Source organism: Microcaecilia unicolor, chromosome 5 (genome assembly GCF_901765095.1).
Source record: "Microcaecilia unicolor chromosome 5, aMicUni1.1, whole genome shotgun sequence".
Lineage (NCBI taxonomy): Eukaryota > Metazoa > Chordata > Amphibia > Gymnophiona > Siphonopidae > Microcaecilia > Microcaecilia unicolor.
Genome location: NC_044035.1, coordinates 348,283,686 through 348,296,435, shown reverse-complemented (window position 1 = coordinate 348,296,435; position 12,750 = coordinate 348,283,686).

Here is a 12,750-nt window from a genome sequence, read left to right as displayed (position 1 = left end):
CCTGGTCTGTAGGGGCCAGATCTCTTACTGGTTGGTGGGGGATCAAATACTTATTTCCCTCTGCAGAATGCAAATAAATTCATATACTTTCCACAATGTGATTTTCCGGATTTAATTTGTGATGTGCTATCTCTCACTGTTACCAATAACCTACCCTTCAATTATGGGCTGCTCATGTCTTTGTCAGTGGGCAAACTTACAAAATCAGCAAGGGATCAAATACTTATTTCCCCCACTGTATGTGTTAGGCGGGGAGAGTCTGATAGGAACAGACGGGGAGAGGGATCTTGGGGTGATAGTATCTGAGGATCTGAAGGCGACGAAACAGTGTGGCAAGGCGGTGGCCATAGCTAGAAGGTTGTTAGGCCAAGCAGAAGAAAGGGGGTGTTGATGCCTCTATAAGTCGGAGTATTGTGTTCAGTTTTGGAGGCCGTACCTTGCGAAGGATGTAAAAAGGATGGAAGCGGTGCAAAGAAAAGCTACGAGATTTTGCGTTACAAGACGTATGAGGAGAGACTTGATGACCTGAACATGTATACTCTGGAAGAAAGGAGAAAGAGGGGTGATATGATACTGACGTTCAAATATTTGAAAAGTATTAATCCGCAAACGAACCTTTTCCGGAGATGCGAAGGAGGTAGAACGAGAGGACATGAAATGAGATTGAAGGGGGGCAGACTCAAGAAAAATGTCAGGAAGTATTTTTTCACGGAGAGAGTAGTGGATGCTTGGAATGCCCTCCCACGGGAGGTGGTGGAAATGAAAACGGTAACGGAATTCAAGCACGCGTGGGATAAACATAAAGGAATCCTGTTCAGAAGGAATAGATCCTAAGGAGCTTAGCCGAGATTGAGTGGCACAGCCGGTGGCGAAAGGCGGGGACAGTGCTGGGCAGACTTATACGGTCAGTGCCAGAGCCGGTGGTGGGAGGCGGGGCTGGTGGTTGGGAGGCGGGGATAGTGCTGGGCAGACTTACACGGTCTGTGCCCTGAAAAGGACAGGTACAAATCAAGGTAAGGTATACACAAAAAGTAGCACATATGAGTTTATCTTGTTGGGCATACTGGATAGACCATGCAGGTCTTTTTCTGTCGTCATCTGTTATGTTACTATGTTACTACAACAACAACAACAACAACCATTTCTAAAGCGCTACTAGGGTTACGCAGCGCTGTACAATTCAAACATAGAAGGACAGTCCCTGGAGCAGGGACTTATCATTTTGTTATCATTTCTGTAGCGCTACTAGACGAACGCAGCGCTGTACATTTGAACATGAAGAGACACTCCCTGCTCGACAGAGCTTACAAACTAATTAGGACAGACAAACAGGACAAACAAGAGGTAAGGGAATATTAAAGTGAGGATGATAAAATAAGGGTTCTGAACAAGTGAATAAGGGTTAGGAGTTAAAAGCAGCACCAAAAAGGTGGGCTTTTAGCTTATATACTGGTCATTTATACACATTCTTGGCACCTAAACTTTGATCTCTTCTTTACTGAATTACCACCTTGCTGGCCTATGTGTAAACTTTGGTCCTGTGCTTCTGTTTACCCCGCACAATCTGAATATCCCTTTTTTCAGGCCACGGCCAATATTCTATATGTTTTACTAAACGTTTGCTTTTATTATAGTTGCTATTCCACTTTCTTCAACTATACACTCTTCAAAGGCCAATTTGGGTGAACTGAGCCCAGCGTGTTAAGGCAAAGGGTTAACCAAAATGCAAAAAGTAAGAGCAGGTTCAGAAACACGTTAGGCGGAAAAACACTTTGGCAGCCCAGTATCCAAATGGGGAAAAGTCTGAAAAGAGACCTACAAGAGATAAGACAGAAGCCTGCTTCCTGACCTGACACCTTGGCAGCTGATGAAGATGAGGAGAGCTCTCTCCCATTGATCCTATCCACTGAAGGTTTCAGGTGTCCTCTTCAGAATGCCAAAAGGTCAATCAAGGGACAATTCCCTCAGCAGAAAGGCCTTCAAGCCTGCCATAGTGTCAACAATTCAAAGGCTGCTGACCCAGGAGATAAGAATGCAGAAGTATAACTTAAGTGTCAGCTTATAACTACTAGAAGCTTAGATGTACTTCAAAGGCAAGGCGTGGGGAAACTGCCAATGAGAAGGCAGGAAACTGAGCAATCAGGGCTTAAGTAAAGGATGATTAGTGACCATGGTCCACCGAACAATGGCCCAGATGCATCAACCAAACGTAAAAAAAGCAAAATCATAAAAGCCATTACCGAATTTAAAAAAACGAACAATGCTCCAAAAAACCAAGTCGCACAAGTTTGGTGCGGTATTGTAAAGAACCATGCATCAACCCCCGTCGGTAATCGGCTCCTAAAGCATGCGCAGAGCAGCCAAGCGTTATGCTGGCTGCTCTGCGTATGCCAGAAACGTAAAAAAAAAAGAAAACAACACAAACACTTGGCTCCCCGCTTTCCCCTGCATGTCTCCACAAACATTAAAAAAGGATCGGGAGGGGGCAAAGGCGCTCATCAGCAGTGTCCTGTATGGACGGCCTTGCCTTGCCCCCCCCCCCCCCCCCGAGGTCCCCGCTGCTCCCCGCTGCTCCGTTTGTGAAATAAAAGCTGTTAAAAATCAAACTTTTGCAGTTGCTGGGCCCCCCTCCCTTCCTGTCTCTCTCTTCTTCTGTCGCCAATGCTCCGCCTCCCGCCATCCTCTGCCTCCAGCCCCGCCCCCCTGAGTTTGTCGCCGCCGCTCCCCCCCTCCACCAGACCCCCCCCCCTGCCATAATGGCCGGTGCAGCGCCTCTCACCTGTGTGTGAAGGCACTGCACGGGTTGGATCAGCTGTTCTTGATCGCTTCTGTCTCCTCCGACGTCTCTCTCCTTCTTCCTGTGCCTGCCCTCCTCTGACGTCAGTTATCTAGATGGCGGGACAGCTCAGGCCTTAACAACAGGTCTGAGCTGACGTTAAATTTCTGATGGTAAATGGTTCGTTGCAGTCGTCGGTATGGTTAGTGCATTCTGAATTGACCACATTTCAATGGTAGTTTCTCGTTTGCATTCCGTTTTCGTTAGCTGCTAGCCTTGTCGGAAAATGTCCTTTAACGCATGCTACGGTTTAAAATGTCCTCGTTAAAGGGTCGTTAAAGTTTTGTGCATCTGGGCCAATGAGTAAAAGAACTCTTTAGGAAGAGCTAGCCACTAACCTATTGAAACTTGCCGGTTGATCTTTATGTCTGTACCTACAAGCAAAGTTGCCAGGGCTGCGGGTTTCTCGCCCAATTGGGCTCCTTTCCGTGACCCACTGCGGCTTTTCACGCCGCGTGTGGGTTGCGGGATTTTGGGCGGCTTTTTTTGCCCAGCCGCGATTTTTCACCGGCCGCGGTTTTTTCGCATGGCCGTGGGTTGGCTGGTTTTCCCGCGGCTGTGGCCAATAGAAGCCCCACGGAGGCGGGCTTAATGACATCATTTGTATGCAAATGGCCTCATTAATATGTATTGATGTCATTCATATGCACATTGACATCATTAATATTTAGTAATGATGCCATTCATATGCAAATGACTTTGTGCAGTTTTGGGGCTTTTTTTGGGCGTGGAAAATTTTTTCCATCTGGCAACGCTGCCTACAAGAGGATTAACACAACAACCAGAAGACTTGATTCATGTACCACTACTAACATGGGCAGCCAAGATGCAAAATGTACCAACGTTCACCCCTGTTCTTGAGCCAAATAACATTCACAGTCGTTTCTTCTGGGCTAAAAGTGGCCGCAGCTTTACTTATTTATTTATTGGGGTTTATTAACCGCCTTTATGAAGAGTTTCGCCCAAGGCGCTGTACAGTTGAACATAAAACTTACATTTTGTTAACAGCATTAGCAATAGTAAAATAACCACGAATAAACATAAGTACATAAGTACATAAGTAGTGCCATACTGGGAAAGACCAAAGGTCCATCTAGCCCAGCATCCTGTCACCGACAGTGGCCAATCCAGGTCAAGGGCACCTGGCACGCTCCCCAAACGTAAAAACATTCCAGACAAGTTATACCTAAAAATGCGGAATTTTTCCAAGTCCATTTAATAGCGGTCTATGGACTTGTCCTTTAGGAATCTATCTAACCCCATTTTTAAACTCCGTCAAGCTAACCGCCCGTACCACGTTCTCCGGCAACGAATTCCAGAGTCTAATTACACGTTGGGTGAAGAAAAATTTTCTCCGATTCGTTTTAAATTTACCACACTGTAGCTTCAACTCATGCCCTCTAGTCCTAGTATTTTTGGATAGCGTGAACAGTCGCTTCACATCCACCCGATCCATTCCACTCATTATTTTATACACTTCTATCATATCTCCCCTCAGCCGTCTCTTCTCCAAGCTGAAAAGCCCTAGCCTTCTCAGCCTCTCTTCATAGGAAAGTCGTCCCATCCCCACTATCATTTTCGTCGCCCTTCGCTGTACCTTTTCCAATTCTACTATATCTTTTTTGAGATACGGAGACCAGTACTGAACACAATACTCCAGGTGCGGTCGCACCATGGAGCGATACAACGGCATTATAACATCCGCACACCTGGACTCCATACCCTTCCTAATAACACCCAACATTCTATTCGCTTTCCTAGCCGCAGCAGCACACTGAGCAGAAGGTTTCAGCGTATCATCGACGACGACACCCAGATCCCTTTCTTGATCCGTAACTCCTAACGCGGAACCTTGCAAGACGTAGCTATAATTCGGGTTCCTCTTACCCACATGCATCACTTTGCACTTGTCAACATTGAACTTCATCTGCCACTTGCACGCCCATTCTCCCAGTCTCGCAAGGTCCTCCTGTAATCGTTCACATTCCTCCTGCGACTTGACGACCCTGAATAATTTTGTGTCATCGGCGAATTTAATTACCTCACTAGTTATTCCCATCTCTAGGTCATTTATAAATACATTAAAAAGCAACGGACCCAGCACAGACCCCTGCGGGACCCCACTAACTACCCTCCTCCACTGAGAATACTGGCCACGCAATCCTACTCTCTGCTTCCTATCTTTCAACCAGTTCTTAATCCATAATAATACCCTACCTCCGATTCCATGACTCTGCAATTTCTTCAGGAGTCTTTCGTGCGGCACTTTGTCAAACGCCTTCTGAAAATCCAGATATACAATATCAACCGGCTCCCCATTGTCCACATGTTTGCTTACCCCCTCAAAAAAATGCATTAGATTGGTGAGGCAAGACTTCCCTTCACTAAATCCGTGCTGACTTTGTCTCATCAGTCCATGTTTTTGTATATGCTCTGCAATTTTATTCTTAATAATAGCCTCCACCATCTTGCCCAGCACCGACGTCAGACTCACCGGTCTATAATTTCCCGGATCTCCTCTGGAACCCTTCTTAAAAATCGGAGTAACATTGGCTACCCTCCAGTCTTCCGGTACTACACTCGATTTTAGGGACAGATTGCATATTTCTAACAGTAGCTCCGCAAGTTCATTTTTTAGTTCTATTAATACTCTGGGATGAATACCATCAGGTCCCGGTGATTTACTACTCTTCAGCTTGCTGAACTGACCCATTACATCCTCCAAGGTTACAGAGAATTTGTTTAGTTTCTCCGACTCCCCCGCTTCAAATATTCTTTCCGGCACCGGTGTCCCCCCCAAATCCTCCTTGGTGAAGACCGAAGCAAAGAATTCATTTAATTTCTCCGCTACGGCTTTGTCCTCCTTGATCGCCCCTTTAACACCATTTTCGTCCAACGGCCCAACCGACTCTTTGGCCGGTTTCCTGCTTTTAATGTATCTAAAAAAATTTTTACTATGTATTTTTGCTTCCAACGCTAATTTCTTCTCAAAGTCCTTTTTTGCCCTCCTTATCTCCGCTTTGCATTTGGCTTGGCATTCCTTATGATCTATCCTGTTACTTTCAGTTGGTTCTCTTCTCCACTTTCTGAAGGATTGTTTTTTGGCTCTAATGATTTCCTTTATCTTACTGTTTAGCCACGCCGGCTGACGTTTAGTCTTTTTTCCCTTTTTTCTAATACGTGGAATATATTTGTCCTGAACCTCCAGGATGGTGTTTTTAAACAGCATCCACGCCTGATGCAAGTTTTTTACTCTGCGAGCTGCTCCTTTCAGACTTTTTTTCACCATTTTTCTCATTTTGTCGTAATCACCTTTTCTATAGTTAAACGCTAGCATACTTGATTTCCTAGTTTCACTTCCTTCAATGCCAATATCAAAACCGATCATATTATGATCACTGTTATCAAGCGGCCCTCGTATCGTTACCCCCTGCACTAGATCATGAGCACCACTAAGGACTAAGTCTAGTATTTTTCCTTCTCTTGTCGGCTCCTGAACTAGCTGTTCCATGTAGCTGTCCTTGATTTCATCAAGAAATCTTATGTCCCTTGCGTGTACAGATGTTACATTAACCCAGTCTATATGCGGGTAATTGAAATCCCCCATTATTATTGTGTTGCCCAGTTTGTTTGCGTCCCTGATTTCCTTTAACATTTCCGCATCCGTCTGTTCGTCCTGGCCAGGCGGACGGTAGTACACTCCTATCACTATCCTTTTCCCCTTTGCACATGGAATTTCAATCCACAGTGATTCCAAGGAGTGTTTTGTTTCCTGCAGAATTTTCAATCTATTTGATTCAAGGCTCTCGTTAATATACAATGCTACCCCTCCACCAATCCGATTCACCCTATCACTACGATATAATTTGTACCCCGGTATGACAGTGTCCCACTGGTTATCCTCCTTCCACCAGGTCTCAGAGATGCTTATTATATCTAATTTTTCATTTGGTGCAATATATTCCAACTCCCCCATCTTATTTCTTAGGCTCCTGGCATTCGCATATACACATTTCAAACTATGTTTGTTGTTCCTAAGTACATCATGCTTAGTACTTGACAGTATTAATTGGCAATCTTTTGTCTGATTTTTATTGTTATTTAAAGATACCCGATCTACTACAATCTCTTTTGCAACCTCACTATCAGGATACTCTATCTTCCCTGTTATGGTGATATCTTTGAAAGATACCTTATCCCGAAAACAGTCAATTGAAACCTAATAATAGAACTATCATGAAACAGTATCAAAAATATACACATGTAACAGCACTGGAATTCAAATACCAGAGATATAATACAAGGTTAGCATAACACTAATGATACACCTAATAAGAACACAATTGGAACATTCAACCAGGTTACCATGTAGCTTTAATTTGTACACATCAGAATGCCAAATACTTCATCCTGTTATGCCTTTTCCAACCTGGTACAAGGATTTGGATTAAAAAGTTCCTGGTGTACTCTCTTATTACAAAATAGATAAGGTCTCACAGAGGAGGGTTGTCTTTTTGTTTTGTTTTTTTTTGATTGAGTCACATTGATTGCCTCTGACTCCTCCTCGGTACTTCTTTTCTGAGATTCATAAGGTTCCAGTTCAGCAAAGGAATTATACAGGAGTAGAGGTTGGGGAGGTGAATGTCTCCCTGTCACAGGTTGTAACCTACCTGAGCCTACTGTGACACATCTGTTCCTTTTATTTATTTATTTACTAGCCGTTAAGCCCGTTAAAATGGGTGAGACTTCCAGCTACCCTCCTCGCCACCGCTCCCTCCCCCCTCCGTGCCGGGCCCCCTGCACTGACCTGACAGCACCTCTCACCTCCGTGTGAAAGCGCTGCAGGCAGCAGCAGATCGGTCTGCTGCTGCCTGCAGCGCTTCCACACGGAGGTGAGAGGCGCTGTCAGGTCAGTGCAGGGGGTCCGGCACGGAGGGGGGAGGGAGCGGTGGCGGGGACGGGGGGGGGGGAGGAGGGGGGAGGTTGTTGCGCGTGATGTTCATTTCCAGGTTCCAGCGGCAGCGTCCGACAGTCCGAATCCATTTCCCTCTCTGTTTCGCCCTCTGATGTCATCACGTCTTGACGCAAGGGCGGAAGTCTCTACTGCGCATTTGGAGGTGAGTCGGTCACTTGCCATTTATATGTTTGATTTATTTATTTATTGGTCCACTTATATCCCACATTTTCCCAGCTTATGCGGGTTCAATGTGGCTAACAAAGTTACAATAAAATTACATTATACAATAACAAAAATTGACAAGAGACGCTAACAGAAGGAAAGGAGGGGATAAACTAAGAAAACGGGAAAAGAATAAGGGAGTTAAACAGCATTGTTGACTTCGGGGTAGGCTTTGTTAAACAAATAAGTCTTTAGCTTTATTCTCTGTGGCAGTGCTGGTAGTAAATTGACTGGGAATTGGGTAGTCCTGGATGCTGCCTTGATTGCAGCCAATTCCTTTTCGAGTTTGTTGATTTCATCTTTCATAGCTGATATGCTGGTGGTTTTGACGATGCAGTGGAAAGAAACAAAGGATCCTATGTCTCAGTCCCTGGTAGCATCCACTATTATTTCTTCTGTAGATTCTTTAGGACCTGGTGAAACTGTGTTTCTTCTGACAGCCGCCTTTGTTTTGATTTGCCAAGATGTTATCCTCTTGAGATTATCTGGGAAGCTATTTCTGAATTTAGGAAACTCACAGGTTCCTCAACTTAATTCAAACGCAAAAAAACTTTACATGAGCTGGAAGTTGAGATGAATGAAAATACAAGTGATGTTTCACAATTGAATAATACAGTGGATGTGCTGGAAGATAATCTGGAGAGACTTCATGGGCTGGAGTCTGCTTTATACTACTACTACTTAACATTTCTAAAGCGCTACTAGGGTTACGCAGCGCTGTACAAATTTAACATAGAGGGACAGTCCCTGCTCAAGGAGCTTACAATCTAAAAGACAAGTGAACAGTCAGTCCGAAAGGGGGCAGTCAAATTGGGGCAGTCCGGATTTACTGAACAGTAAGAGTTAGGTGCTGAACGCAGCATTGAAGAGGTGGGCTTTAAGCAAAGACTTGAAGATGGGCAGGGAGGGGGCTTGGCGTAAGGGCTCAGGAAGGTTGTTCCAAGCATAGGGTGAGGCGAGGCAGAATGAGCGGAGCCTGGAGTTGGCGGTGGTGGAGAAGGGTACTGAGAGTAGGGATTTGTGCTGTGAACGGAGGTTTCGGGTGGGAATATAAGGGGAGATGAGGGTAGAAAGGTAGTGAGGGGCGGCAGACTGAGTGCTTGTTCCAGTCCATCTGCTCCAGCCTGCTTGCTCCAGCTTCTCCCTGCTCGATCCTGTCCATTTCTTGAAAGATAATGGAGTGTGGTAGCCGTGTTAGTCCACTCCCCAGAAAAAGTCAATTTTTTGGACACCACGGTCTCAATCAGTGATGGCTGTATACAAACATCCATATACAAGAAACCCACAGACAGATGCAGCTACCTCCATAACTCCAGCTTCCATCCTTCACATACAAAAAGATCCATCATTTACAGCCAAGCCACAAGATACCACCATATCTGCTCTGACCCAGGGGACAGAGACAGACACCTTAAAAGCCTGACTGAATCCTTCAAACAGAAGGGCTACAACCCCAAAATAATCTCCAAGAATATTGCCTCCTCCCTCAAAACACCCAGGGAGAATCTGCTACAGTACAAAAAGAAAAAATCCACAGACAGAATCCCGCTTGTAGTGACATACAATCCAGAGCTGGAAAAACTGAGGAAAATCATAAGAGATCTACAACCTATACTCCAGGAGGATGAATTACTGAAAGAGATATTCCCATCCCCACCAGTACTGGCCTTCCGACAGCCACCCAATTTAAAACACAAGCTAATCAGAAGTAAACTTCCATCACAGACTGAAAAGGAACAGAAGGGCACACTTCCCTGTAATTTATCCAGTTGCAAACTATGACAAAATATTTCACAGGACCCCAAAGTCATTCACAAAGGAAAGATATTCAACATAAAGGGATCTTTCACTTGCTCATCTTCCAATGTGGTATATATCATTCAGTGTAAAAAATGTAACGAAGGATGCTATATTGGAGAAACAGGCCAGATGCTTAAGACAAGATTCAATTTACATAGACATCACATGAACAATACAGCCAGTAGGGCCCCCACCCCGGTGGGACAGCACTTCACAGAACCAGGACACTGTACCAGTGATTTCACAGTGAGAATACTGAAAGGTAACTTTAAAACCATGCAAGAACGTAAGACCTTTGAAGTCAGAATGATTGAATATTTTAACACCCAACAGAAAGGACTTAACAAGGATCTGGGGTTCCTAGCCCATTATAAACCATAAAGCTGTATTTCTCTGTTGATCACCCTCCCCTCACCTATCCACACCCACCCTGTTAGAATATCAATGATATGCTTTGATGTCCCCATGCATACCTCCGACCCACCCCCATCCTCCCACCCTGTCAGACTGTCATAGTAATGCTTGAATGTTTTCACTTATATACACTGTCAGCTAGCACATTTGCTTATTTCCGATCTGACGAAGAAGGGCAACCTTCGAAAGCTAATCAAGAAATGTATTAAGTTATGTCCAATAAAAAAGGTATCATCTTATTTTCTTTTCCATGTTTTATTTTGTTTGATTTCTATTGATAACCTTGAAAGATAATCAAACTCTACGTTCAAAAGTTGAAAATCTGGAAAATATTACTCTATGTTGTAATTTGCACTTTCTCAGTTTTCCAAGATTGCTGTCAATGACACCTAGAGACATGTTTAAGAAATGTTTATTGCAAGTGCTGAACATCCCCCTTGACTCCATTTCACCTATTTAAGTTTACATGTATTTAATACCTGATGTATCACCCATCGTCACTGACATCTAAACAGCTTCAGGGACAAATTAGTTTTACCATCTGCACAATTCGCAGAAGGAGGTGCTTGATTGAATCACTCTCACAAAATGGATCCCTTAGATGTTCCTGCTGGCCTGAAAACAAATGTGAGCTTGTGGTTTCAGCTACAGTGTCGGCTTTCTTTGCATTACTTTTCGATAGGGACTGGCTCCTTCATGTTTCATCGACATCAACAAAAAACTTATGTAACCATTAAAATTTGTATTTTTCCAGATGTGTCTTAAGAACTGCAAAAGAAGAGGAAACTGCTTTTGCTGTTATATTCTGGGGTTCAACAACCGAGTGCTTTATTTGTTAAGCTCCCCTGTAAATATGTTGTGGAGTATAAAGTCTATTTATAGTATTGTAGAAACTATGGGGTCCTTTTACTAAGGTGCGCTAATGGACATCTTATCATTTAGCACACGCTAATGGTTAGCATACATTAAATGTGTTAGCGCATCTTAGTAAAAGAACCTCTGTGTGTGTAAGTAGGAGACACGCCAATGGCCTGCTTATGCTCCACCCACTTGAATGACCCCTTTCAAATTAGGTTCTATGGCACTTAGAGGGGCATAATTGAACGTCGCCGGCGAACTAGGTCGCCGGCGATCTATTTTGGTGGCGGTGCAACAGCTGGCCGGAACCGTTTTTTCGAAAAAGATGGCCAGCCATCTTTTTTTTCGATAATACGATTTAGCCCGGCCAAATGTCAGAGTTCGCCAGGTTTGAGATCGCCGGTTTTGTTTTTCAGCGATAATGGAAAAAAATGCTGGCCACCTCAAACCCAGCGAAATCCAAGGCATTTGGTCATGGGAGGAGCCAGCATTTTTAGTGCACTGGTCCCCCTGACATGCCTGGACACCAACCGAGCACCCTAGGGGGCACTTCTAAAAATGTATAAAAAATACACAAATAGCTCCCGAGTGCATAGCTCCCTTACCTTGGGTGCTGAGCCCCCCAAATCCCCCCAAACCCACTCCCCACAACTCTACACACTTACCATAGCCCTTATGGGTGAAGGGGGGCACCTACATGTGGGTACAGTGGGTTTTGGGGGTGTGTGGAGGGCTCAACACTTAGCACCACATGTGTAACAGGTAGGGGAGGGGATGAATCTGGGTCTGCCTGCCTGAAGTATTTTATTTATTTATTTTTGTTACATTTGTACCCCGCGCTTTCCCACTCATGGCGGGCTCAATGCGGCTTACATGGGGCAATGGAGGGTTAAGTGACTTGCCCAGAGTCACAAGGAGCTGCCTGTGCCGGGAATCGAACTCAGTTCCTCAGTTCCCCAGGACCAAAGTCCACCACCCTAACCACTAGGCCACTGCACCCATCAAAAACTGCTCCAGGGACTTGCATACTGCTGTCAGGGAGCTGGGTATGACATTTGAGGCTGGTTTTTATTTTTTTAGTGTGGGAGGGGGTTGGTGACCACTGGGGGAGTATGGGGAGGTCATCCCCCATTCACTCCGGTGGTCATCTGGTCAGTTGGGGCACCTTTTTGAGGCTTGGTCGTGAAAATTACAGGACCAAGTAAACCCGGCGAAATACTGATGAATGACGCTTTTTTTCCCATTATCCGGAAAAGCCGGCCATCTGGTAGCCACGCCAATGCCCGCCCATGTCCCGCCTTCGCTTCACCACTGACACGCCCCCTTGAACTTTCGCCGGTGCGGCGATGGGAAAGTGGCGATGGTGTCAAAAACGTCACTCTCGATTATACCGATTTTGCCGCTTTTGCGAGATCGCCGGCCATCTCCCGATTTATGTCGGAAGATGGCTGGCGATCACTTTCGAAAATAAGCCTGTTAGGCAACTACCTTGTAGAATAGTTGCCTAGTGAACATACTCCCAGATTCTATAAATGGTGACTAAATTTAGATGTGCAAAATAAGTGTGCATTGCCAATTTGTGCACTTAAATTAATTGCTTATTGCGCCAATCAGCATCAATAATTGGCTGCTAAGAACCAATTATTTCATAATATTGTAACTT